The sequence below is a fragment of the Rhinatrema bivittatum genome, chromosome 2, assembly GCF_901001135.1.
Source record: "Rhinatrema bivittatum chromosome 2, aRhiBiv1.1, whole genome shotgun sequence".
Lineage (NCBI taxonomy): Eukaryota > Metazoa > Chordata > Amphibia > Gymnophiona > Rhinatrematidae > Rhinatrema > Rhinatrema bivittatum.
In genome coordinates, this window is record NC_042616.1 from 564,029,230 (window position 1) to 564,055,663 (window position 26,434).

Sequence of the window (26,434 nt, forward strand, 5' to 3'; positions counted from 1 at the left end):
GGATTTGCTTATTGTCCCCATTCCAGTCATTAATTCAAATTTGATCATATTATGATCACTATTGCCAAGCGGCCCCACCACCGTTACCTCTCTCACCAAATCCTGTCCTCCACTGAGAATTAGATCTAAAATGTCTCCCTCTCTTGTCAGTTCCTGGACCAATTGCTCCATAAAAATTTCATTTATTCCATCCAGGAACTTTATATCTCTAGCATGTACCGATGATACATTTACCCTGTCAATATTAGGGTAATTGAATTCTCCCATTATTACCATACTACCAATTTGGTTAGCTTCCCTGATTTCTCTTACCATTTCACTATCAGACTCACCATCTTGACCAGGAGGACGGTAGTATACTCCTATAACTATCGTCTTCCCCGACATACAAGGGATTTCTACCCATAAAGAATCAATTGTGCATTTAGTCTCATGCAGGATGTTTATTCTGTTGGACTCTATGCCATCCTGGACATAAAGCGACACATCGCCTCCTGGGTGCTCCTCTCTGTCATTGCGATATAGTTTGTATCCCGGTATAGCACTGTCCCATTGGTTGTCCTCCTTCCACCATGTCTCTGAGATGCCAATTAAGTCTATGTCATCATTCACTGTTATACATTCTAATTCTCCCATCTTACTTCTTAGACTTCTGGCATTAGCATACAAACATTTCAAAGTTTGTTTTTTGTTTGTATTTTCATTCTGCTTTTTAATTGATAGGGATAAGTTAGAATACTTTAGCTCAGCTGAGTTTTTAGTTACAGGCACTTGGACTACTTTTTCTTATAATTGGAACCTCACTGTCAGGATGCCCTAATTCTAATGCATCATTAGTATCCTTTGAAGATATGTCTCTCCGAACTATGCGCTGCTGAGTGACTGTCGCCTTTCCCCTTTGTTCTAGTTTAAAAGCTGCTGTATCTCCTTTTTAAAAGTTAGCACCGGCAGTCTGGTTCCACCCTGGTTAAGGTGGAGCCCATCCCTTCGGAAGAGATTCCCCCTTCTCCAAAAGGTTCTACAGTTCCTAACAAAACTGAATCCCTCTTCTTTGCACCATCGTCTCATCCACACATTGAGACTCTGGAGCTCTGCCTGCCTCTGGGGACCTGCGCGTGGAACAGGGAGCATTTCAGAGAATGCTACTCTGGAGGTTCTGCATTTAAGCTTTCTACCTAAGAGCCTAAATTTGGCTTCCAGGACCTCCCTTTCACATTTTCCTATGTCGTTGGTGCCCACATGTACCATGACAGCCGGCTCCTCCTCAGCACTGTCTAAAATCTTATCTAGGTGACATGTGAGGTACACCACCTTTGCACCAGGTAGGCATGTTATCAGGCAATCCTCATACCCACCAGCCATCCAGCTGTCTACATTCCTAATAATCGAATCACCAGCTATGACGGCCAACCAAACCCTTCCCTCCTGGGCAGTAGGCCTTGGGGAGATATCCTCGGTGCGAAAGGACAATGCATCACCTGGAGAGCAGGTCCTTGCTACAGGAACCTTTCCTGCTGCATCAGGTTGATGCTCTCCAATCATGAGACCTTCTTCCTCCAAGGCAGCACCAGGGCTGCCAGTCTGAAGTTGGGAGTTGGCTACTATGTCCCTGAAGGTCTCATCTATATACCTCTCTGTCTGCATCAGCTCCTCCCGGTCTGCCACTTTAGCCTCTAGAGTTCGGACTCGTTCTGTGAGAGCCAGGAGCTCATTGCATTGCATGCACATGTACAATTTCTCACCGGCGGGTAAAAAATCATACATGTGACACTCGATGCAAAAGACTGGGAAGCAGTCTTGCTGCTGGACTGCTACCTTCATCTCAAATTTGTTCAGTTCCTATTTAAGTTTTAGGTTGCTATGGGAGTAGGAATGTGTCTAATTAATGTCTTTTAAATGTATTAGTGAATTCACTATGGGGTAGATTTGCAAAGGGGTACGCGATTAAGATACGCGTGTACCCCCCGAAAACCTACCCCAAACACCCCCTGCACGCGCTGAGCCTATTTTGCATAGGCTTGGCGGTGCACGCAAGCCCCGGGACGCGCGTAAGCCCCGGGGCTTGCATGGAGGGGCGTGTCGGGGGCGTGTCGGGGGCGTGTCGGGGGCATGTCGGGGGCATGTCGGGAGTGACGCATCATTTCGGGGGCGTGTAGGGAGTGACGCGGCGTTTCGGGGGCGTGTCTGGGGGCGTGGTTCCAGCCTGGGGGCATTCCGGGGGTGTGACAGCGGCCCCTGGACCAGCCCCCGGATGGGAACATGGAGCGCGGCAGCCGGCCCGGCGCCCGTAAAGTTATGCCTGCTGGAAGCAGGCGTAACTTTCGGGCTAGAGCTAGGGGGGAGGTTTAGATAGGGCCGGGGGGGTGGGTTAGGTAGGGGAAGGGAGGGGAAGGTGAGGGGAGGGCGAAGGAAAGTTCCCTCCGAGGCCGCTCCGATTTCGGAGCGGCCTCGGAGGGAACGGAGGCAGGCCTCCTCTTTTAACTATTGCTTTTCATTAGAAGACGAAACCTAGCATGGAAAATTGGAGGAATACTGTGGTAGAGTTTGCAGAGATAGAGAGGATTATTATGCCTGACGGGATAAACCAGCCTATTATAATCAATTTTGGGGACCCTACTAGAACTGGAAAAAAAAGTTATCTGCATCTTAGCAGACTTTATTTATTATGGCACAGGAGTTTGTTATCTCTCAATTTGTATTTCTTATTTCTATGCTTATGTCCATACGTCCCTCTTTATGTTTATGCAGTTGAATCTGCATGATTTGAAAAAAAAAAACCCTACATATTTACGAAGCTTACCACAGCATTTAACAGGCATTTAACTAGCTTCCAAATCCCCCTCCCCCTCTCCTCAATCAGGTTTTCACCATGTATACTGAATGCCCGCTTTACCTTGTCACTTGCCACCGCCTCACGCTACTTAAAATATTGATTATATGACTTGTAATTAGTTTTGCACTGTTATGTTTCTCCTGCTTTATTTCTTTGTATTAGTTATATGACAACTTACTTCTGCCTTTACATTATGCATATTATATTCACATCTCCCAGTTTGCTGTTCCCTGTTTTTTGTAACTGATTTCTCTGTGTTGTTCCCCCTTGTTCGATGTAAACCGGCATGATATCCCTGACGAATGTCGGTAAAGAAAAGCCTTAAATAAATAAAGAAAGAAAATAAAGTGAAAGTTGTGATCTTTGCCAAAGGTCACTTGACTGGAAACCCAGAAGAAGGTATGAAAATCATCTTAAAATATCTTAAGTGGAAAAGGTTGGAAATAATGGCTTCTCTACAAAGGATATGGTGGTGGTAGGGAATTTGCTGTTTTTTCTGCTAAGGATGGGGTGGATGATCTTTGCAAGAGAAATGTATTAGTGCTGAGAGAAACAGAGTCAATATTCAAAAGAACTAAGCACCTCACTTAGGGGTAGATTTTCAAAGGGATATGGGGCGGATTTTAAAAGGCCTGCGTGCGTAAATCCTTCCGGGATTTACGCGCGAGATTTCGAAAGCCCCGGGATGCGCGTAAGTCCCGGGGCTTTCGAAAAGGGGCGGGAGGGGGCGTGTCCGGGGGTGTTCCCGAAATGACGCGGCGTTTCGGGGGCGGGCCCGGGGGCATGGCGCCGGCCCGGGGGCATGGTCGAGGCCTCCGGACCAGCCCCCGGGACCGGAGGACGGAGCAGGGCTGCCGGCCAGCGCGCGCAAAGGTAGGGGGGGTTTAGATAGGGCCGGGGGGGGGGGGGTTAGGTAGAGGAAGGGAGGGGAAGGTGGGGGGAGGGCAAAGGAAAGTTCCCTCCGAGGCTGCTCCGAAATTGGAGCGGCCTCGGAGGGAACAGGCAGCGCGCGCGCCGGCTATACAAAATCCATAGCCTTGCGCGCGCAGATCCAGGTTTTTAGCAGATACGCGCGGCTCCGCGCGTATCTGCTAAAATCCAGCGTACTTTTGTTTGCGCCTGGAGCGCAAACAAAAGTAGGCTATTCGCGCTCCTTTTAAAATCCGCCCCTTTGTCGGGGGATTTACGCCTCCCGGAGGGAGGCATAAATCCCCGCGCGCCAGTGGGCCTCCTGTGCGCCGGGCCGCGACCACGCCCCAGGACCGCCCCGGGCCATAGCCACGCCCCCGTACCCGCCCCCAAAACGCTGCCGACACGCCCCGAAAACGCAGTGCGGTTCGGGCCCGCCCCCGACACGCCCCCCAACACGCCCCCTCCGAAAACCCCGGGACTTACGCGAGTCCCGGGGCTCTGCGTGCGCCGGTAGGCCTATGTAAAATAGGCCTACCGGCGAGCAGGGCTCTGAAAATCCGCCCCCATGTGCGTAACTTACGCGCATAACCCCGAAAACCTGCCCCTGCACGCAAGCCCCAGGACGCGCATATGTCCCGGGGCTTTCAAAAAAGGGCAGGATCGTGGGCATGGCACCGATCCGGGGGCTGTCTGGGGTGGTCCAGGTGCAGGTCCGAGGCCTCTGGCACAGTGGCTGTGCCGGGGGATGGTGCACCGGACGGCTGCCGGCTCGTGCAAAATACGCCTGGCAGAGGCAGGCATAAAAAGTTTAACAAGGTAGGGGGGATTTAGGTAGGGCTGGGGGGGGGTTAGATAGGGGAAGGGAGGGAAAGGTGGAGGGAAAGATGGAGGGAAAGGTGGAGGGGAGCGGAAGAAAAGTTCCCTCCGAGGCCATTCGCGCACAAATGTACCCCGCTTGCGCTTCTCTTAAAATCTACCCCAGTGGGACTGATACATTGAAAGGCGGCCAAATTTGAAAACATGATTTCAAGAGCTAAAATTGCCAACAGAACACACTTCCATGTGAAAACATGCAATAAATGATTTTAGCATGCAAACATTTGCATTTTAAAATTTTGTCATACTATGTATGGCTATACAAAATAAGTAATGGGCTGCATAATTTTGCAAAGCAGCTCATTAGCTATGTTAGCATAGCTAAATTGCAAAAATGTGCAAAATACATTTTTCTGCAAAATGTATTTACACTTCAAAGACGCAATTGTTTTGCATTAAAATCCATAATTTCATACCAACTTTAATGCAAAACAATTGCCACAAACCTGACTTGCATACCTTGCATTACTAGACCATTCTTTTGCAATCATCCATAGCATTAATACTTGGGCTTTTTAAAGATTTGGGTGCCTAGATATGAGTAAATGAAAATTTCCCCTTTCTGAGAACCTATGTTTAGATGAAGGTCCCAATATACTTTCTAAGTGCCCTACTGACAGGGATCTATTCCCTGCCCATCCCAGAACTGTCTCCCACTCTCTAGCCCCATTCGAACTAATCCCCATTCATAATTCTGGTTCTAAATAGGGACTGGTCCCTTCTTTGACCATGCAGGGAATAATTAAATAGTAACACAGGTAGATTTGATCCACCACTAGCATCTGGAAAAATGTCTCAATGGAGTTGTGAGGAGGTAATGATACTTCCTTTTGCTTCTGGGAAAGGTATATGTAGATGGGTTGGAGTGTGAGAAGTTGGGATGCAGTTCTGGGATGGGAAGGAGAGGGGTCCTGTTATGTGGGGAATTTTGAAACCATATGGACCTCTGTGGTTGTGGAGGGAGAGAGATCCCAGACTCTAAATATTTTTATGGGCATTTCAGGGTGGAGGGGATGTGCAGACAAGATGGGTCATATGGTCTTTTTCTGTAATCATGTTTCTATGTTTCTATGAATGGTAGCATTCACCAAAAAATTGGGACTTCAGGACTGGGGTAGGTGAGCATGAGATTGGACTCTAAGGGTTTCTGAGAATGACTTAGTAGGCTAGCATAGATGTTCAATGCAAATTGATTAAGTTCAGGATTTATCATTCCATTATAAATATAGTGCAATGATGAGCTACAGCTAGAAAAGAGGCGGAGGTGATGGTGTGCACCTGGCCGCATCGTGGCTGTGCGTATTCGCCCGCCGCAGTTGCAGCGCACACTATTGCCCCATAGTGCCCAGTGGTACCAGAAACATTTTTCCTAACCCCACCTAAACCCCTCCCCTTTCCCTCATTTAAATTGTATCATTGCAATGTGGTCGTTATCACATGCGTTAGGGCGTTATCACATGCAATAAGACCCTAATGCATATGATAATGGCCTATCCCATTTTGAAAAATGACCCTGTAAATCTGTTTAAGTTTTAACTGGCTAGATTCATATGAATTTTCAGCTGAAAACCTAGTCAGTTAGGTTTGTCAAAATTTACCTAAAAGTAACTGGGCAAATTTACCCAGTAATCTTAGCTACTCATCTAGTCTTTGAAAACTGACTTTATGGTGATTGGGGATTGATAATCTTGCTATTGGAATTAGCAGATGTCAAGAGTCAAGAAAATGAAGGATTTTACTTCAGTGTAAGAGACCGAGTTATATTGACTGCATTTCATTATTATACATATTTTTTTGGCCTAACTTGTAATTTTCAGTGATTTATATTGCTGATTGGTGCCTACAGTGAGCTAGATTTGTGGAGGATGAGGGGGTGGAGGGTAGAGTCTATTGTGAGAGAGAGGTTCATCATTATTCTGCTTCCTGGCCACATCATCAGGTTGTTTTTATTCTGAATTTGTTTTTCAGATCATGCCTGTTTCATATGAACAGTAGTATAGCTGTAGATGCATTTGGCAGGCACAAATATGCTGAGATCACCAGATCAAAATGTTTACCACTATACTGGCACTCTCTGCTTTTTTCAGTTTATGTATAGGTAAATTGTGTTTTTATTAAAATGAGGGCCTATATATGTTATATGTTGTTAATGGATAGTGGACTGGGTTATGAATTCAGTGCTTTTTATTCAATTGTACTTACTATTTGAACCTATTTCTTTGTTTTTTTCTCACTCTCTCATCTCTCCCTCTCTCCCTCTCTCTCTCACACACACACACACACAAACACACGTTTCTCTCTCACACACAAACATGTTTTCTCTTTCACACATACATATATATGCTTTCTCTCACAATCACCTGCTTCATCACATGCATGCACACTTTCTGTCTCACAAATACATATATATGCTTTCTCTCACAAACACATGCACACTTGCTTTCACACACACACACACACATACTCTTTATTTCTCTCACACAAACATGCTTTCTCTCTCACACACTTTTTTCTCTCTCACACACACATGCTTTAAGAACATAAGAACATAAGAAATTGCCAGACTGGATCAGACCAAGGGTCCATCAAGCCCAGCATCCTTTTTGCAACAGTGGCCAAACCAGGCTACAAGTACCAGGCAAGTACCAAAACACAAATAGATCCCATGCTACTGATGCCAGTAATAGCAGTGGCTATTCTCTAAGTCAACTTGATTAAAAGCAGTTAATGGACTTCTCCAAGAACGTATCTAATCCTTTTTTAAACCCAGCCACACTAGATGCACTAATCACATCCTCTGACAACAAATTCCAGAGCTTAATTGTGTGTTGAGTGAAAAATAATTTTCTCGTATTAGTTTTACATATGCTACTTACTAACTTTATGGAGTGCCCCCTAATCTTTCTATTATCCGAAAGTGTAAATAACCGATTCACATTTACCCATTCTAGACCTTTCATGATTTTAAAGACCTCTATCATATCTCCCCTCAGCTGTCTCTTCTCTAAGCTGAACAGCCTTAACCTCTTTAGCTTTTCCTCATGGGGGAGCTGTTCCATCCCTTTTATCATTTTGGTTGCCCTTCTCTGTACCTTCTCCATCGCAAATATATCTTTTTTGAGATGCAGCGACTGGAATTATATTCAAGGTGCGGTCTCACCATGAAGCGATGCAGAGGCATTATGACATTTTCCATTTTATTTACCATTCCCTTATAATTCCTAACATCCTGTTTGCTTTTTTAACTGCTATAGCACACTGAGCTGATGATTTCAATATATTATCCACTATGACGACTAGATCTTATTCTCACATTATACACACACACATATGCACACATTTTCTCTCTCACATACACATGCTTTCTTACACAGGTGGGGGCCTCTTAGTCTCATTCCTTCCTTTCTCTGGCTGCCAGCCTGATGAGTTCTGCCAGTAGCTTGTTTCAGCCTCTCTCTCTCTCTCTTTCTCTCTCTCTCTCTCTTTTGTTCCAGGCCTGGCTTAGCAATGGTGAAGATCATAGTGCTGGAGAGTAGGGATGTGAATCGTTTTTTGACGATTTAAAATATCGTCCGATATATTTTAAATCGTCAAAAATCGTTAGAGGCAATATTTAATAGGAATTCCCCCGATTTATCGTCGAAAATCGTAAATTGGGGGAAGGGGGAGGGGAAGGGGGAGGGTGGAAAAACCGGCACACTAAAACATCCATAAAACCCACCCCCTACCCTTTAAAATAAATCCCGCATCCTCCCGAACCCCCCCAAAATGTCTTAAATTACCTGGGGTCCAGTGGGGGGGTCCCGTTGTGATCTTCCATTCTCGGGCGTCAGGCAATATGGCCGGCCATTTTAAGGAAAATGGCGCCGGCCATATTGCTGTACAGCAAAATGGCGCCGACCGTACAGCAACACGATTCGAATGCAGGAGGTCGTTCCCGGACCCCCGCTGGACTTTTGGCAAGTCTTGTGGGGGTCAGGAGGCCCCCCAAGCTGGCCAAACATCCCTGGGGGTCCAGCGGGGGTCCGGGAGTGATCTCCTATGCTCGTGACGTTGGGGAACAGGAACCAAAATGGCGCCGGCGCTACCTTTGCCCTGTCATATGACAGGACAAAGGTAGCGCCGGCGCCATTTTCTATCAACGCGCCCGACGCCCGAGAGTGGAAGATCACAACGGGACCCCCCCACTGGACCCCAGGTAATTTAAGACATTTTGGGGGGGTTCAGGAGGGTGGGGGATTTATTTTAAAGGGTCGGGGTGGGTTTTAGGGTTGTTTTAGTGTGCCGGTTTTCCCGCCCTCCCCCGATTTACGATTTACATGATATTTAAAAACACAAAACCGTGACAATCTGATTCCCTCCCCCCCCCAGCCGAAATTGATCGTTAAGACGATCGATCACACGATACACATCTCTACTGGAAAGCAGAGGTTGGTTGTCAATAGCAGAAGCCTGTTCTGCCACTCATCCCCATTTGCTGACCCTGAGTCATGTTAGAAGCTGTCAGGACTTGCACGTCCTCCATGCTAATCTCTTGCTTCACAAGGTTAGCTTAGAGCAAGTACAAGCCCTGCCAGTTGTGAATATTGCAAGATCCACACATGAGGAAGGAAGAGTGGCAGAACAGGATCTCCTTTTTCCAGGTTAGGTCATATGGGGTCTGCAAGGTCCACACCTTGAAAGAAACATTGACACTTTCTTAAGAGGGAAAGTATATCCTCATTTTTGATGGACCACAGGGATTCTAGCCTTCTCCCATTTTTGCACCACTCCCACTACTGGCTTCATAAGTGTTCCACCCCGTGCAATTGCACGGCCTGTACACTCGATGCCAGGCCTGGTTGCAATAGACTTGTCTGTAAGCACATTTTTAAATGGAAACTGCTCCACAGATTTTCCCTTTGAAAATCTATGTCAAGCAGGGACAGTTTTTACCACTTTGAAGCAAGTGCAAAGAATGCACATGAAATTACAAAGATTTGAAAATGAAATATCCGCATGTCCTTTCACTCCCTAACTTCGTCCCATTTTTTCACACGAGTAAAAGTGTATGTGCTGTGAAAGACCATGCCTTCGTTGACACACACAGAGGAGGTCAATTTTCAAAGGGGCTTTTATATTAGATAAACAAGCATTTACTCATGTAAAAAAGTTTTAAATAGTGTCCCATAAAGTTTAAGCAGACCCAGAAGGAGGAGATGCCAAACAATGCAGACTTGTTACTTTAAAGTCTTAATGATTAGCTGTTTTCACCTGCTTGGAAGCAGTAACTGCAAGGTTTTGTTTTCCTTCTAATTGTTTGCATTCCTGAATTGGTTTGGAGACTTACAATGGGCTAGTCAAATTGAAAAGAAAGGCTAGAATCTTTGTATTGACTGATAATATTTAGCCATGAATAATGCATGCATTTATCATTCGACAAAAATTCATGGAGAATGTAGCTGGGAACTTCAGAGAGATCTGCAGTGACCTCATTTATTAAATGGAAAATAAACTCTAAGTAAAGGAGTAAATGCTTTTTGAAGTTCATTCAAAGTTTCACAAGGCGTAGTACTTTAACTAATTCAGTCTGGAGGTGAGCAGCAAAGAGAGTGTTCATGATAGAAGAATTCTGTGGGAAAAAGAAAGAGAAGTCTAGGCCGCACAAAAAAAAAAAAAGAGTAATAAATAAATCAATAAATAGAACAAAGTAAACATCAAAATAATATACTGTTTCCTTTTTAGATATTAAAACCACCTTGCAAAATTTTTGGATTCAAAATATAACCACCTGAAATGTACCTGTGTGCTTTTTGCAAAATATAATGAAAGAATCTTTTTTCCATAGGCAGAATTAGAAAAAAAAGTTATTTTTCCACCTCCAGCCAGCAGTTTTCTCCAACTCCTTGGGCTTCTAGCTGAATTTCTACTGGGCTTTGCAATCATGAGCCTCCATTCACAGCAACTTGGGATTTCACAGCTCTGCTCCCCAACACATGCACACACACAAAACACACACCATATTTTGATATTCTCCTCACAAATTAACCCAACAATCATCAAGATTCTCTTCAGTCACTTGAAACAATCTATGGAAACCACTAGAATCTGGCTAATATTGGGCTAACAAAGTGTCTGTGGCAGGATAAGAGATACTTCTGAATTCTACTTTCAAAGCATCACCAGTCCCACTTAGCCTGGAGAAGAAGACCTGACACTGGAACTGAACAGTAGCCCTTTATATAACTGTGCATGCTACTTTCCAATCTACTGAACTACTGGCCCAACCCATGAAAATCCTTTCTGAATAAGACCCAGTTTTTCTCTTTTATATTTGTCTTTACCCCTTTGTGCCCTCAGCCATTTCTGCTGCACTTTTTCATCACCAGGTAGTCTTGCCCAGGCAGCACAAAAAATCCTTTGTTCATCCAAGATTGGTGCCTCCTTTGATTGAAATCTCAATACCACTGTTGGCCAGTAGGGGCTGCCAATATACTGGGAGTTGTGTTCTCTCCCTTTCCAGGCCTGAGTGTTCCACCTCCTCAGTGTGCTCATAGTCAACCAATACCATCAAACTGTAGCGCTAAACCTTGGTCTTCCATGACCCAGTGCAGGGCACCATAGCCTGAACCAGAAGTCTGGCCCAATGTTTAAGATGAAAATAGGAAAATATTGATAATGTCATATTAATCAATATTTTAATATTTACAAATTTGCCCAGAGTAAACTGAATCACTGAAAAAGAAATGCTAAATAAATATTTATGAATACATTTTTTAAAGGGTTCTGTGTGGAAATATAGCCTAAATATGCGTAAGTAACATGTATTCACATACATGCTATTTTACATACATTGAAAGTATATGCATATTTGCAGTTTCATATGTTCATTTTACCAGTGGAAAAAAGGGAATTCTAGATGTATTCTAGGGTGAAGTCTAGAAGTATGTGTGGTAGTTGCTATTTTATAAGAGATATATGCATATAAATGATTGAACCTATTCATTCAATTTTTTACCTGCTAATTGACTAGTGCAAGTGAAATTGGACTTGGCTGTTGTCTGCAATTTTTGGATGGCAGGTCTGAGTGAACTTGTGGGGGTCAAGACAAAGTTCTAGACAGTGTATATGAACTGGAGGTGAACTGGCAAAGATATTGACAAACTGGTGAATTCAAGTACACATGCAAGTATTTTTAAATTGATATACACATATAAAGGTCAATTTTAAAAGCCCGATAGGTGCATTAATTAGGGGATTCACGAATGTCGGGCTCGCACGCACCAAGTGGATTTTAAAAGCCACCGGTATATGAACATAAGAACATAAGAATTGCCATGCTGGGTCAGACCAAGGGTCTATCAAGCCCAGCATCCTGTTTCCAACAGAGGCCAAACCAGGCCACAAGAACCTGGCAATTACCCAAACACTAAGAAGATCCCATGCTACTGATGCAATTAATAGCAGTGGCTATTCCCTAAGTAAACTTGATTAATAGCCATTAATGGACTTCTCCTCCAAGAACTTATCCAAATCTTTTTTGAACCCAGCTACACTAACATGCCGATACAGTACATTGTGCTCCGGAGGAGCGCACTGTTAACCCACATTTGGAAGCATGTTTTCGAAGCGCTATCTTTACCCCTTATTCAGTAAGGGGTAATAACGGGTCAAAAATGCGTGTCCAACCCCACTGAGACTAATAGCGCCCGCAACATGCATATGCATGTTGATGGCCCTATGAGTCATTCCCACGCAATACTGTAAGTAAAATGTACAGCCAAGCCGCACATTTTACTTTAAGAAATTAGCGCCTCCCCAAAGGTAGGCGTTAATTTCTGCCGGCGCCGGGGAAGTGCACAGAAAAGCAGTAAAAACTGCTTTTCTGTGCACTTTCTGACTTAATATTATGGTGATATTAAGTCGGAGGTCCCAAAAGTTAAAAATAAATACAATTTTAAATCAGCCTGTGGCTCGCGGGTTGAAAACCGGATGCTCAATTTTGCTGGCGTCTGGTTTCCGAACCCGTGGCTGTCAGCGGGCTCGAGAACTGACGCCAGCAAAATTGAGCATCGGCTGTCAAACCCATTGAGCTTTATTGTGCATTGAGTGAAAAATTATTTTCTCCGATTAGTCTTAAATGTGCTACTTGCTAACTTCATGAAATGCCCCCTAGTCCTTGAAAGTGTAAATAACCAAGTCACATCTACTCGATCAAGACCTTTCATGATTTTAAAGACCTCTATCATATCCCCCCTCAGCCGTCTCTTCTCCAAATGCCACAGTACACGTCTTGAAATTTTTCAAAAAGGGGTGGGAGATGGATGTGGTATGTGTGGGGCATGGGCATTTCAGGGCATGATGCTGAGATGTGCGTGTAAATATTTATGTGATCCAGCGTGTGCCAATGACCCCAGCCACATAACTTTACTTCTGCTATGGATGCCATGTAAGTTATAAAATAAAGATAAATAGGCAGATTGGTAGGGTTTTTAAGGTTTGGGAATAACAGGGGGGAGTGAAGGCTACTAAACCAGGGGGTTTTGGAAGACCTATCTCTTAACTGGGTGAACTGGGAATGAACTGGTAAAATTGGAAATGATGTTGGCATGTGCCCCTTTTAAAATCCCCCAATTTATGCGGTAGAAGCAGCATTTGTGCCAAATTTTATGTGGCCACACACAAGCACATGCAGACAATTTTATAACAGGACCACACGCAAATTATAAAATAGCCACAACCCTGGGGGCAGGCCAACAAATGTGTGCACATGTGCACCTGTGCACTGGTTTGAAAGTTATCTTCGTACTTTATATCCACTTTTAAATCGATGATATGCATACATGTTATATTTTTTTGTCTCTAGGTAGAGAAAATAAGTACTTTCTGGCACTGGAAATATTCATGTGTACTGAAATATACTTGTATATTTTTAGAGAAGAACTACTTGATATTTTATAAACTGTGCATTTCTCACTGCATAGTTTATAAACTCTTAGGATAAATCTATGTGCTTCCATTTATATGTGCAAATACTGTACTGTGAATAGGTATGAAATAAAGTATGGCTTCCTGTGAAATAATTGGTTAATCACCAGAAAAATTCCCTCCATTTGCAAAGGTGCATTACATCTCTGAAAAATTCATTTGGAAACTGATGGAGGGGATGGACATACAGAAATAAATAATCCAAAGTGGGTGCAATATTGCAGATTCCACTGGTGCTTTTACCCAATAATCAAAGCAAAGCTATCCTTGGGGTTTTCCTTTGATTATTGCCCAGCGAAACATTATGAATGGAGATTTGCGAGCACATTCCCTGTGGGGTTTTGAGGCTGTGCCTCGCTGAGAGCATCTGAATACATCAGCGATTAATACGTGCAGATACACTGAAAACTTATTCTATTCCCCACCCTCTTCCCATCTCCAGGACTGCTTCTTAACGTGTATACTTTTACATGCAGACAAGATGAACAATTTTTAAAGCCCTGATTTCTGCTGGTAAAATCCTTTTTTTAACCATGAAAATGGCTTTTAATAATGTCCTTAAAAGCAATGGCAATCTATATTCATTCTCTCTCTTGGAATTTTTATTAATTTTCTCTGAATCTGTATTCAGAGCAATTTTTTTCAGGACTATTGACTCATAAATAGATCATCTTATAGTGATATGCTTTTCATATAATATCCTGCCTTCTTGCCTTGTGCTTTCTTAAAAATGTCATATGCTTTTTCCTATTTGTAGTCTCTTAATTCCAAATTGTTTCTGAACATCTTTAAATTATTCTTGTGATACTCTGAGTTCTAAGTGTACTACAGATACTTGTAATATTTATTAAATAATATAGAGTAAGAGTACAATATAGGAATGGCAAGGAAATAAAAAGACTTTAACTTGTTACTTATATGACAAGTAAACTTAAAGTCTGACTTCATTATGTCACCCATTTACTAAATTAGTTACTAAATTTCATGACTGCAATTAATAATGGGGATGGGAACTTTCAAACCGGAATGTGGGTGCGTATTTACACACGTATGTCAGTCCATGCCCAGAGATGAGGCCATTTTATAACTTGCACGAACATATGGGCACAGGTTATAAAATAGCCTGGCTGCGTACACACATGCATCTAACTTTAAGTGGGTGCACACATGGGCGCTCAAACACCACTTCTACCACATAAGTCGGGGGATTTTAAAAGAGGCCCTTGCCCAAGCCATTCCCAGTTTACCTGCTTGTCCACCAGTTCACCCAGTTAATAGATAGGTCCTCCAACTCCCCCTGGTTTGATAGCCTATACTCCCCCCCCCCCCCAAGTTACCCCCCACACTCTTTAAACCCCTAAGAAATGGCTCGATCCTTTTACATTACAACTTAATTGTCATCCTCAGCAGAAATAAAGTTATGAGGCAGGGGACCTTGGTGTATGTTGAAGAACATGAGTATTTACATGCACATCGCCTGGCCAGGCAAAAAAAAGCCACCCATTTTGTTGAAACTGCCTAATTCATCCTAACATCCCTGGTATTTGTGTGGATGAAATTATGCATGCACATGCATATTATCTGGGCATGTACGGAAGTGCTAATTTAAACCGCCACCCCTGTGGGGTGGAGACTGATGTTGTGGCTGAGGTAATCATGATGAGCAGGGCAGCAATCTCTCAGATGTTGCCCACAAGAGTGCAGTTCAGTGTCCTCCTCCCTACCAGATCTCCCAGATGGATATGGTCCGTAATCCACCCGGCAAAATTTCTCCGGGTTAAGAGGGAGGGCAAGGATAAAAGAACTAAGGAATGAATTCCCCTTAGTGATAAATTAAGTTAACAGCTTTTATTTAAAATGAAATAGTTTTGTAAGCAAGCAATTCACTTATTAAATAAACACAGTGCTATGTTACACAAAATAAATGCAACTTTCTTTAATTCTCCTTTCCTTATTCCTAGACTGTAGCTCAAAAATATAGTGCAAAGACCTGAGAATTATACATTCTATCATGTAATGCTATCAGATAAGTATAGGTTATAGGTGCACGAAAGCCACGACTCTAACGGAGACGTCGCTGGGTCGGGGCTCACCCACCCCCCTCTCCCTCCACCTAGCGGGGAGGAGCATTCCCCGATTGCTGAGCATGCGCTCCATCAGAGCTAGCGCGCGCCGGGCACAACGTCGGGTGACGTCGGCTTCATTGGCCTGCGACGCGTGCTGGAAACGCGTCGCGGCGCTGATAAAAGAGGGCCCCCATCGCCCCCATTAGCCCCTTCGACCTGGCGGCGACAGCAATAAACCTCCATGGCTTCCAGGGTGAAATTAATCTTCGTGCCCCAGGCGTAGGGCAGCAAGCCTTTTGGAATATTTAGTTTGGAGGCGAAGGGGAAAGACGCGAAGGAGAGCACGACCAGGGAAATGAAAGGGCTGTGTGCGTGCTTTCTTGCGACGCGAGTCATCTTCAGGGTGGGTTCCTTCCCGGGTTAGCGGATCGAGATCCACCTGCAAGGTGCCGCTGCCGCTGTTTCTCAAGCCGAGTCCGGGCCCGGGGGGGGAGGGGGGGCACTGCTCTCCTCCCACTGGCCAAAGAGCATCTCCACAGAGGGGAGCAGGGAAGGAAGAATGAAAACTTGCATTGAAATAAAAAATTTAAAAATCAGGGATCCACAAACAAGAAATACCCACCTCGCACAGCTATTCGTCGGAGGCGCGGCAGGAGCGGGAGGCGCGGCAGCGGGTCGTGGTTGCAGCCTTGTTGCGGCCGTCCGTGCTGGGATGGGCGCTGGTGGGGGCCCGAGGGCCAGCGTATCCTGAGAGACACCGAGCTGCGGTTCAGCCGCCTCTTCCTGCTACGCTGGGGGAGGGGGCATTACGCAAGTCCTACTACCTCATGCTGGTGGTGGATGCACGAGCCAGGGCCGTATTAAGTAGGCCTGAGGTATAGGCCCCCTTGCTAGCAAGAGCAAGGCGGGGGGGGGGGCCGGATGAGGGGGATCCCTTGCTAGGAGACATGTTGGGTGGCCCCTGGTACCATTGGTTATATATACAATCAGCGGCGGCTCGTGCATATCATATACTATTTCCATTTGGTCAAATTGTTTAAACTACAATAAAGCTGTGGCCTCTTCCACCATAAAAGTGTATTGCCTCGTATTTTGTAGCCTTATAAGAATGTTGTGATAATATGTTAAAATTCGGGACAAGAGGGGAGAGGGGGAGTGGGTGGGCCATGCATCAGCGATCTCGCCGTTAATGTTTCTTTTGTGTAACCTTAGAAATTGATTCTCTGTAGGTTTTTTAATGTCTCTCTAGATTGCCAATGAGTACATCACAAGGAAATACGCATTCTTCCTTCAGAAGCATTCTTGGGTTTGTATTTTTCTTTATACTTTTTTGTTTTCTGTCTCTCTTTTTGTGTTTTATTCTATTGTCTTTTACTTTCATTCTGTGATCTATCTATTCTGTTGTCTCCTCTATTGTCTCTGTAAAACAGGCCTGTCTTTTAGCTAGTGTGTATTCACTTAACTGTTTTTCCTCTTTGGCATTCTGTGAGCTCATTGCTGGGGTGCGTTGATTGTTCCTTTTGACTCTTGCAGCTCTGTACTTACTACGCCGACCGGTGCATTTGTGCTGCTTTAAGTTGCAAAGCTGAACTAGACTTCAGCGCTGGACAAATGCAGTATATTTCCAGTCCGCTGAGACGCTGACCAGTTACAGATGGTGTGCTAAACTATTGATTCTAAGATAATGTCTGTAGCTGCACCACTAGCTTTTGGGAAGACATTTTGTTTATAACATGGTCCAAATGATCATCTTTTCAGATACGTTCCTTCTATAAACATAGCCCCTGAAAAAGCCCATGTTGTATGGGCAAAATTCTGCCTGAGTCAGGCATTTGTTTTCAACTATCTGTAATAATAAAAGCATCTTTTGACACCGATCTATTCTTGTTCCAGTTGCATTCTTGCTATGTTGAATCGGCTTCCGTGTTGTTTCTTGAAACCATCCCTAAAGTGTTGTGTCCACCATGGCTTCTTGGATTTTTCAGTTAACAATAAAAACAAAGGATAATTATATATTCCCTAAAGGCCAGATTTTAAAAGGCCAGCGTGTGTAAATCCCAGGGTTTTTGTGTGTGACTGGGCCTTGCGCGCGTCACGAAAATTTTCAAAAGGGCCCGGTCACTCGTGTAAACCCTGGTATGCACACAAGTGCCAGGCCTCTTCAAAGGGGCATGCTGGGGGCGTGTTCTGGGTGGTGAGGGGCGGGGTGAGGCAGGACAGAGGCCAGCCGGGACAACAGGAAGTAATAAAATAAAAAAAAATTGAGCCAAGTTAGATTAGCTTTAGGGGATGAGGAGGAGAGGGGAAGGGGAAGGAAGGTTAGGCAGGGATTAGGGAAGTTCCCTCCCACTCTGCTCCTTTATTGGAGCAGAGTGGGAGGGAACTTCCCTAATCGGGTCTTCCCAAGTTCCCTCCCACTCTGCTCCTTTATTGGAGCAGAGTGGGAGGGAACTTCCCTAATCGGGTCTTCCCAAGTTCCCTCCCACTCTGCTCCTTTATTGGAGCAGAGTGGGAGGGAACTTGGGAAGACCCGATTGTGTCGCCATGCAGACTTTGCATAAATTCACCCCCCTTGCGCGTGCCGTCCGCACATGTGCACACGCGTATTATAAAATCCGGCGCACACATGCGCATGGCCACCCAGTTTTATAACATGCGCATGCCGGTGTGCGCATGTTATAAAATTGGCGTGTCCATGTGCGCGCGCCAGGAACCGTGCGCACATGGATGCCCGTGCGCATGTTATAAAATCTACCCTTAAGTAATGCTGGTCAGGAACAATAGTGGGAACCTAATTAACTTCTTACCAGAGTAAACTTATACTCCTTCACTTGTGTTCCCCAGTTTCTTTCTCCCTTTATTTCCTAAGGGATATTTTCTTACTTAACTATTCATTTTTTTAGATCAGTGAGTGTTCCAAGACCAAGACAATTTTTCTTTACCCTTATTGGAACCCCCGGTTAGAACTCACAAGTTCCAATCAGTCCTTACAGAAGGAAAGTACAAGCTCTTTTCTCAGACCTTTCTTCTCTGAGCCCTTTATTAGGACATTTTTCTTTCCAGGCTCTTTTTCCAAATCTATTAAAACTCTCTCTCTCTGTCTGGAATGCATCTGCTTGCTACTGTCTTTTAAAAGGGGATCAGAAATGTCGTGTGTACTTTCATTATTCACTCACTCTCAGAAACAGGTTTCCAAAATATCTATCCCTTTCCATTCACCAAATCTAACCATCAATGCTGACACCAATTCACAGTGGGTCAGCTGCCACTTACAATTACATTTACCTCACCAAGCCTTACCTTTGTTGTTTCTTATATCACTAAACACTATTCAATCATACCCCACTCATTCTTAAGTATTAACTATCGTTCCTGCCAGGGTTTCAGGCCGATATAGTAAAGCGTGCTCAGCTGAGCACACTGTTTAACCTCAGTTGGATGCATGTATTGGACGCTTGTACACTACCCCTTGTTCAATAAGGGGTTTAGCGAGTCCAAACATGTGTCCAAATCCCCCCCCCCCTGTAACTAATAGCACTTATCACATGCAAATGCATGCTGATGAGGCTATTAGCTATTCGCCCCAGATACAGAAAAATAAATGTGCACTCGATCCACACATTTTACGCCCAGAAATTAAAGCCTGCCCAAGAGCAGGCGGTAATTTCTGAGCAACACAAAAACATGTGGATCGGGTACACATTTTTTTTCTGTATTTGCTGTTCTGTACATCCTCTGACTTAATATAGAGGTGATATTAAGTCAGAGGAACCAAAAGGTTAACAAAAAAATTAAAAGTGTGCCGGCAGTCAGGTTAGGAAAACGATGCTTGTAAAATTGAGTGTCCATTTTCCAAACTCACTGACAACCACCTCTCCTGGACTTCCACTGCTAAGGAGGTGCTAGGATTGCACTATTATCCCTAGTGCTTCCTTTTTAATGCAAACCCTCATTTAAATACTGTATCGCGTACCCAGGAGAGGTGGCTGGGTGCATTAGGAAAGTGGGCGCTCAACAATGAGCACCCGTTTTCTGCACAACCTTACTGTATTGGCCTGTTTATGTGTTTTGAGCAACTTTTACATTTTGAGAAAAAAAGCAGTGGTGCAGCGCTCCCTCTCTATATCACTTCAGCTCAGCTCTCCCTCAGATTCTCAGACTGTCAATGGATTTTTCTGTCTGTCTCATCACCTGGTTGGTTACTCACTGGTCCTGCATTCCCTAGGAAATGGCTTTGGAATTATACTGGATTCCAGCACTTGTTGCTCTGGAGAGAAACTGGGCTGAATTACTGCACTAGCCGGCAGCAATCGCACCGCCTCGGTACGATCGCTGCCGGCATTGCGCCCAATAACTACACCATAGAAGGTGTAGTTATTGGGCGCAAAATAGCGAGCCAAAAGGGCCTTACCTTTCCGCTCTGCGCGCCGTCCTCGCTGAGTCGGCCCCGGTGACGCCCCGACTCCTTCTCTTCCGGGGCCGACTCCGCCCCGATTTCAGTAGCGCAGGCCTGTGCTACTTTTGCTAGCTATCGCAGGCTTGCACTAACAGCGCAAGCCTGCGATAGCTTTAGAAAATGAGGCCCATAGACTGGTAGGTCCTCGAGGAGCGAGTACCTGATAGTCCAGAGATCCTGAAATGAATAAAGAGAGAGAGATCCCCGAGGCATGTTTGTCTAATTAGTAGATGCCCTGAAGGCTGGATGGAAGCGAGAAACCCCCAAGGAGCGGGTGCCTAGAGCTTCTAAACGGAGAGAGGTCCTGGAGTGTAGAGCAGCATCTAAGCGTGCAGCTTAGAGCAGTCAGAGTAGCTAAACCAGAGTCTTTGCTAACTCAAAGGTGGAGGCGTAGCAGAGGCTTTAAATACCAGGAGGTATTGATGTCATTACGGTGGGGACACCCCCGAGATTCCCACCATGACGTGTATTTGAGCATAGGAGATGTGTGTGCGTGCACGCCCTAGGAGGCCACGGGAGTGAACATGGTGGACTGGGATGCCCATGCTAAGCTGGAGACGCCGAGACCCTCGGTACTCGGCACCGGAAGCAGCCATGTTGCCCAAGGAGGAGGAAAAGGGAAGAAAAGAGGTAAGGCAGAGCGGTCGCAGCTGTCTGCGACCGACGGACGCAACAGTACCCCCCTTCAAAGGCCCCCTCCAAGACTACTTCCAGGTGGCCTGGGATTTCGTGGGTGTGCCAGGTGGAATTGATGTACCTTCTCCTTATCTGTAATGTTGGCCAGTGGTTCCCAGGAGTTCTCTTCTGGGCCATAGTTCTCCCATGAGATGAGATATTCCCATGTCTTGCCTCTTTTACGCACATCAAGGATGTCATCCACTGCATATATGATGTCATCTTCAGTAGCCAGACTAGTAGGTTCTGGGGGGTTTCTGGAAAATTCGGAGAGTATCACTGGCTTTAATAGAGATACATGAAATGCGTTGTGTACCTTCATAGATGGAGATACATGAAATGCGTTGTGTACCTTCATAGATGGAGGCAGTTTTAGACTGAACGTCAGATTCCCTAATTGCCAAAGGATGGCAAAGGGTCCCACATAGCGAGGTGAAAATCTTGCTGAAGGAAGTTTAAGTCGAAGGTACTTGGTACTTAACCAGACTTTGTCTCCAGGCTGAAACTTTGATGCCTTTTGATGATGAGCATCATAGGTGTTTTTTGCCTTTTGTCCTGCTTTGAGGAGAAGCTCCTTTGCTTGTTTCCACAGTTGGAATAATTCTGCTGCAGTGGACTGGGCAGCAGGAGAGGCCAATGACAATGGAATTGGCAGAGGAGAAAGTGGTTGTTTTCTGTAGATGAGCTGGAAAGGAGAAGACCCCGTCGAGGTAGCAGAATGCAAGTTGATGGCAAACTCTGCTCAAGGCAGTAATTCAGCCCAGTCATTCTGTCTGGAATTGACATAGGATCACAGAAATTGTTTCAGCGTTCTATTCATCCTCTCAGTCTAATCGTTAGGCTGAGGATGGTAGGCAAAGGTTAAGTCCAAGGCGATGTCATATTTTTAACATAATGCTCTCCAAACCTTTGCAGTAAATTGCACTCCCCTGTCAGATAGGATATGCTTTGGCATCCCATGAAGATGGAAGATGTGTTTAATAAAGAGTTTTGCTAACACTTTAGCAGAGGTTAATCCTGGTAACGCTACAAAATGTGCCATTTTGGAGAAGCGGTCAACAGTAACCCAAATGGTGTTATTTCCATTGGATGATGGCAGGTCTACCACAAAATCGGTTGCTTTATGTGTCCATGGTTCATCCGGTGATGGTAGAGGCTGTAACAGGCCCCAAGACGTCCGGCTGGTAGTTTTTGCTTGGCACAGACAGCACAGGAACCCACATAAGCTTATACGTCCTTTTTCATGATTGGCCACCAGTAGTATCTTTGTAACATAGCTATGGTGAGACTCTGTCATGGATGGCCGGCCAGACGGGAGTCATGCGCCCACTTCAACAGCTTCTTCCTTAGATTTCTGGCCACCACTGTCTTCCCGGGCGGTACTGCATGAGTGACTGCAAGAACCACTCTTCCGGGGGTCAATGATGTGACGGGGTTCGTCTGGCACATCCTGCGGGGAGAAGGATTGTGACATGGCATCCGCCCAAGTGTTCTTCTCTCCCGGACAATTCTTCAGAAGGAAGTCAAATCTGTTATAGAACAGGGACCATCTTGATTGACGGTGATTGAGTCGCTGAGAATGTCTGAGGTACTTCAAATTTTTGTGATCGGTGTACACTACTATTTGGTGTTGTGTGCCTTCCAGCCAAGGACATCACTTTTCAAAGGTCAGCTTGATTGCGAGTAACTCTTTGTCTCCAATTCCATAATTTATTTTGGCAGGCAAGATCCGCCTTGAGAAGAAGGAGCAAGGATGGAGCACATTAGATTTGCTATACTGGCTTAAAACCACTCCCACACCAAATGTCTGATGTTTCGACCTCAACGATGAACGGACATTGTGGGTCAGGAAGGCAGAGACACGGCTTCTTTTGAAAAGCCTCTTTGAGCATCAGAAAGGCTGATATGGCTTCAAGAGACCAATTGGTGGGGTTGGCTCCCTTCTTGGTCATAGCAGTTAGAGGGACTGTCAATGATGAGTAGTTTTTAATAAAGGAACAATTGTAATTGGTGAAGCCCAAGAAGCAGCATAGTGCTTTCAGACCTGTAGGTTGGGGCCAGTCCTGGATACTTTCTAATTTCTTGGGGTCCATCTGAAACCCATTCTTAGAAACAATGTATCCCAGGAAGGGTACAGACTCCTTGTGGAATTCACAGTTTTCAAGATTTGCGTATAGGTGGTACTCACACAGGCATCTTAAAACTTTCTTGACATCCTCCTGATGAGTTTGGAGATCTTGGGAGAAGATCAATATATCATCGAGATATACTACTACGCATTGATAAATTAAGTCCCATAAGATGTTGTTCATCATATTTTGAAAGACTGCAGGTGCGTTACTCAAACTGAAGGGCATGATAAGATATTCGAAGTGTCTATCACGGGTGTTAAAAGCAGTCTTCCATTCATCTCCTTCATGAATATGCACCAAGTTGTAAGCTCCTTTAAGGTCTAATTTGGAGAATATATTGGCTCCTTGGAGCCTGTCAAACAGTTCAGAAATTAAGGGCAGGGGGTACCTGTCCTTGATGGTAATCTCATTCAGATCCCTGTAATCGATGCAGGGGTGTAAGGTGCCATCTTTCTTCCCTACGAAAAAGAAGCCTGCACCAGCAGGAGATTTGGAGGGTCTAATGAATCCCTTCTGCAGGTTCTCTTGTATTTAGGTGGACATGGCTTGAGTCTCAGCTACTGAAAGAGGGTAAACTCTTCCTCTGGGAGGTTCTGAATTAGGCTTCCTATTTATGGTGCAGTCGAATACTCTGTGCGGAGGAAGTACATCTGCTGCTTGTTTTGAGAAAACATCCTGGAAGGAGGCGTATTGTGGAGGTAAACCAGGTAATGATGGTGTAGTGGGCATACAAATGAGCGGTGAAACTTCCGCAAGGCACCAGCCATGACAGTCAGGACCCAACATAGCCCAATTAAATTGTGGCATATGATCTTGGATCCAAGGCAGTCCAAGTACCAATGGATGCATGGCCTTTTCCAATACGAGAAATGAGATGGATTCAGAGTGTAGAGCTCTGGTGCCCAGGCCAATGGCCTGGGTAGTCAATTAAACTTCTCCAGGAAGTAGTTCTCCATGGATAGAGGACAATAGTAATGGCTTAGTTATTGATGTGGTAGGAATCCATAGTTGTTCAACTAAACGCTTCAAGATAAAATTACCTCCGGCTCTGGAGTCAATGAGAGCGAGAGTCTGAAATTCAAGTCCTCCGCAGAGCAAAGATACTGGTAAGGATAATGGAGGAGTAGGAGATGTGAGGCCCAGGAGAAGTCCTCCTGCATTTCCTAGGCCTGTCAGTTTCCTGGACAGATGGGACAGGTTTGGACAGCATGGCCCGATTGGCCACAGTACATGCATAACCCCATGCATTTGCGAAACCATCTCTCCTTGGAAGTTAAATGGCTTTGGCCTAGTTGCATAGGCTGTTCCTCTTCTAAGGGAGCAGACAGCAGGCTGGAGGCAATAGGCACAGGTTTAGGATGGTTAGCCCCCACAGTGGACTTTCCTGGACTCTTAGCCTCCTGAGTTCGGTCTCGGATATGGCAGTCAGTTCTCCCAGCTAGTTCCATCAGGGACTCAAGGGTATCAGGAAAATCATTAGCCACTAATTCATCCTTTAAGCAAGAGTTGAGGCCCTCCATGTGGCACATAGACATCCAGTGTCCCAATGTAGTTCAGAAGTTAAAGTCTTGAATTTGATCGCAAAGTCTGTGAGCGGCTTATTACCTTGCTGGAGATTGAGCAAAGCAGATCCAGCCAGTCAGACTTGAAAAGTTATAGAAATCCTGGTAAGTCATTCAGGATAGGATCTTCACATTCCCATAATGGTGAAGCCCAAGCCAAGGCTCGTCCCTCTAGAAAAGATAGGATATAGGTGGTCTTGGAAGCTTCTGTGGGAAAGAGGGTAGGCTGTAATGCAAAATGCATGCTGCATTGATTAACAAACCCTCTACACATCTTGGCTTCACCTGTAAAGTGGGTAGGTGTGGATAAGGGTACAGTGGTCTTGAGGGTCACCACTGGAGACAGCAATTCTTTCATAGGAGTTGCTGAAGAATTCAGTTGAGCATGCAATTGATTGAAGGCAGTAGCTAGGCTCTCCAAAAATGTTTGTTGTTCTGTGATCCACTGGGCTAGGCCAGGAATGGCTTGCAAGGCCTGCGAGCTGAGCCGAGTCCATGGATTTAGCAATCTATTGTGTTTGTGGCATTGTGTGGCCCCTTAGTCGCAGTGGAGATGACTTCTTCCATGGGGAGGGGCCCCGTGGGGAACCACAGCGATAGGCTAAATGCAGAGAGCGGACACTTGTAGGTGGAAAGCTTTATTGTATTGCTGTCGATAGATGGTATGAGGCAGTAAGGAAAGGCAATGGAGTCCGATAAGGTGCCAATACGTTCTGACAGTCTCAGATGCAGAAGTCTCACCCAGATGTTCAAGGTAGATAGGTACCCCGCGGTGCGGGATAAGCCGAGCCTGGTGGGTAGAGTTGAAGAACCGGATCAAAGAGGTACTCACGAGCATAGTGCAAGCATCTTCCTGGCAATGAAGATGGTGGGACCAAAGGTCCGTGGTACAGGATACATAGACTAGTAGGCCCTCGAGGAGCGAGTACCTGATAGTCCGGAGATCCTGAAATGAATAAAGAGAGATCCCCAAGGAGCACTTATCTAATTAGTAGATGCCCCGAAGGGTGGATGGAAGCGAGAGACTCCCAAGGAGCGGGTGCCTAGAGCTTCTAAACGGAGTGAGGTCCTGGATTGTAGAGCAGCGTCTAAGCATGCAGCTTAGAGCAGTCAGAGTAGCTAAACCGGAGTCTTTGCTAACCCAAAGGTGGAGGCATAGCGAAGGCTTTAAATACCCGGAGGTATTGACGTCATGCGGTGGGGACACCCCAGAGGTTCCCGCCATGACGTGTATTTGAGCATAGGAGATGTGTGTGTGCGTGCCCTAGGAGGCCACTGGAGTGAGCATGACAGACTGGGATGCCCATGCTGTACTGGAGATGCTGAGGCCCTCGTCACTCGGCATCGAAAGCAGCCACCTTGCCCAAGGAGGAGGAAAAGGGAAGAAAAGAGGTAAGGCAGAGAGGTCGCAGCCGTCTATGACCGACAGACGCAACACAAATTAGATAGCCTGTCTCCATCCAAAGCCACATAACTGCAAGGATCATACCAAGCTGGATCAACTGAGTTGCCATGTTCCTACATCTCAGAGGTTCTTGCATTCCATTGAGTGTAAAGTATCACAAATTTAGGATTATGGCTGGTGGAAGTCTTAGTAAAAATAAGCCCTTACTGTGTTTGGAGGTTCACAGAGAAATGTCCCTTATCTTATCTGGTCTGGTTTATGATGGTCTTCCAGGATCTACTTTAGTCCTTCTGGTATAATTGACAAGGAAAGGTAGATAACTATAAGGTTGATACTGAGTCTATACTGAGTCTGAGATGACAAAACCAGCACCCATTACTGCCCTTCTGGACAAGTCTTTTTCCTTTGTACCCCATCTGTAGATTTTTAATACTTTATAGTAATTAGGCCCCTAAAGCATCTATACTATAAAAATATAGTTTATTGAAATTAATCTCAAACAACAAAAAGGATCAGGGAGTCTGTTAACGCATGTTAATTAATTTTAATT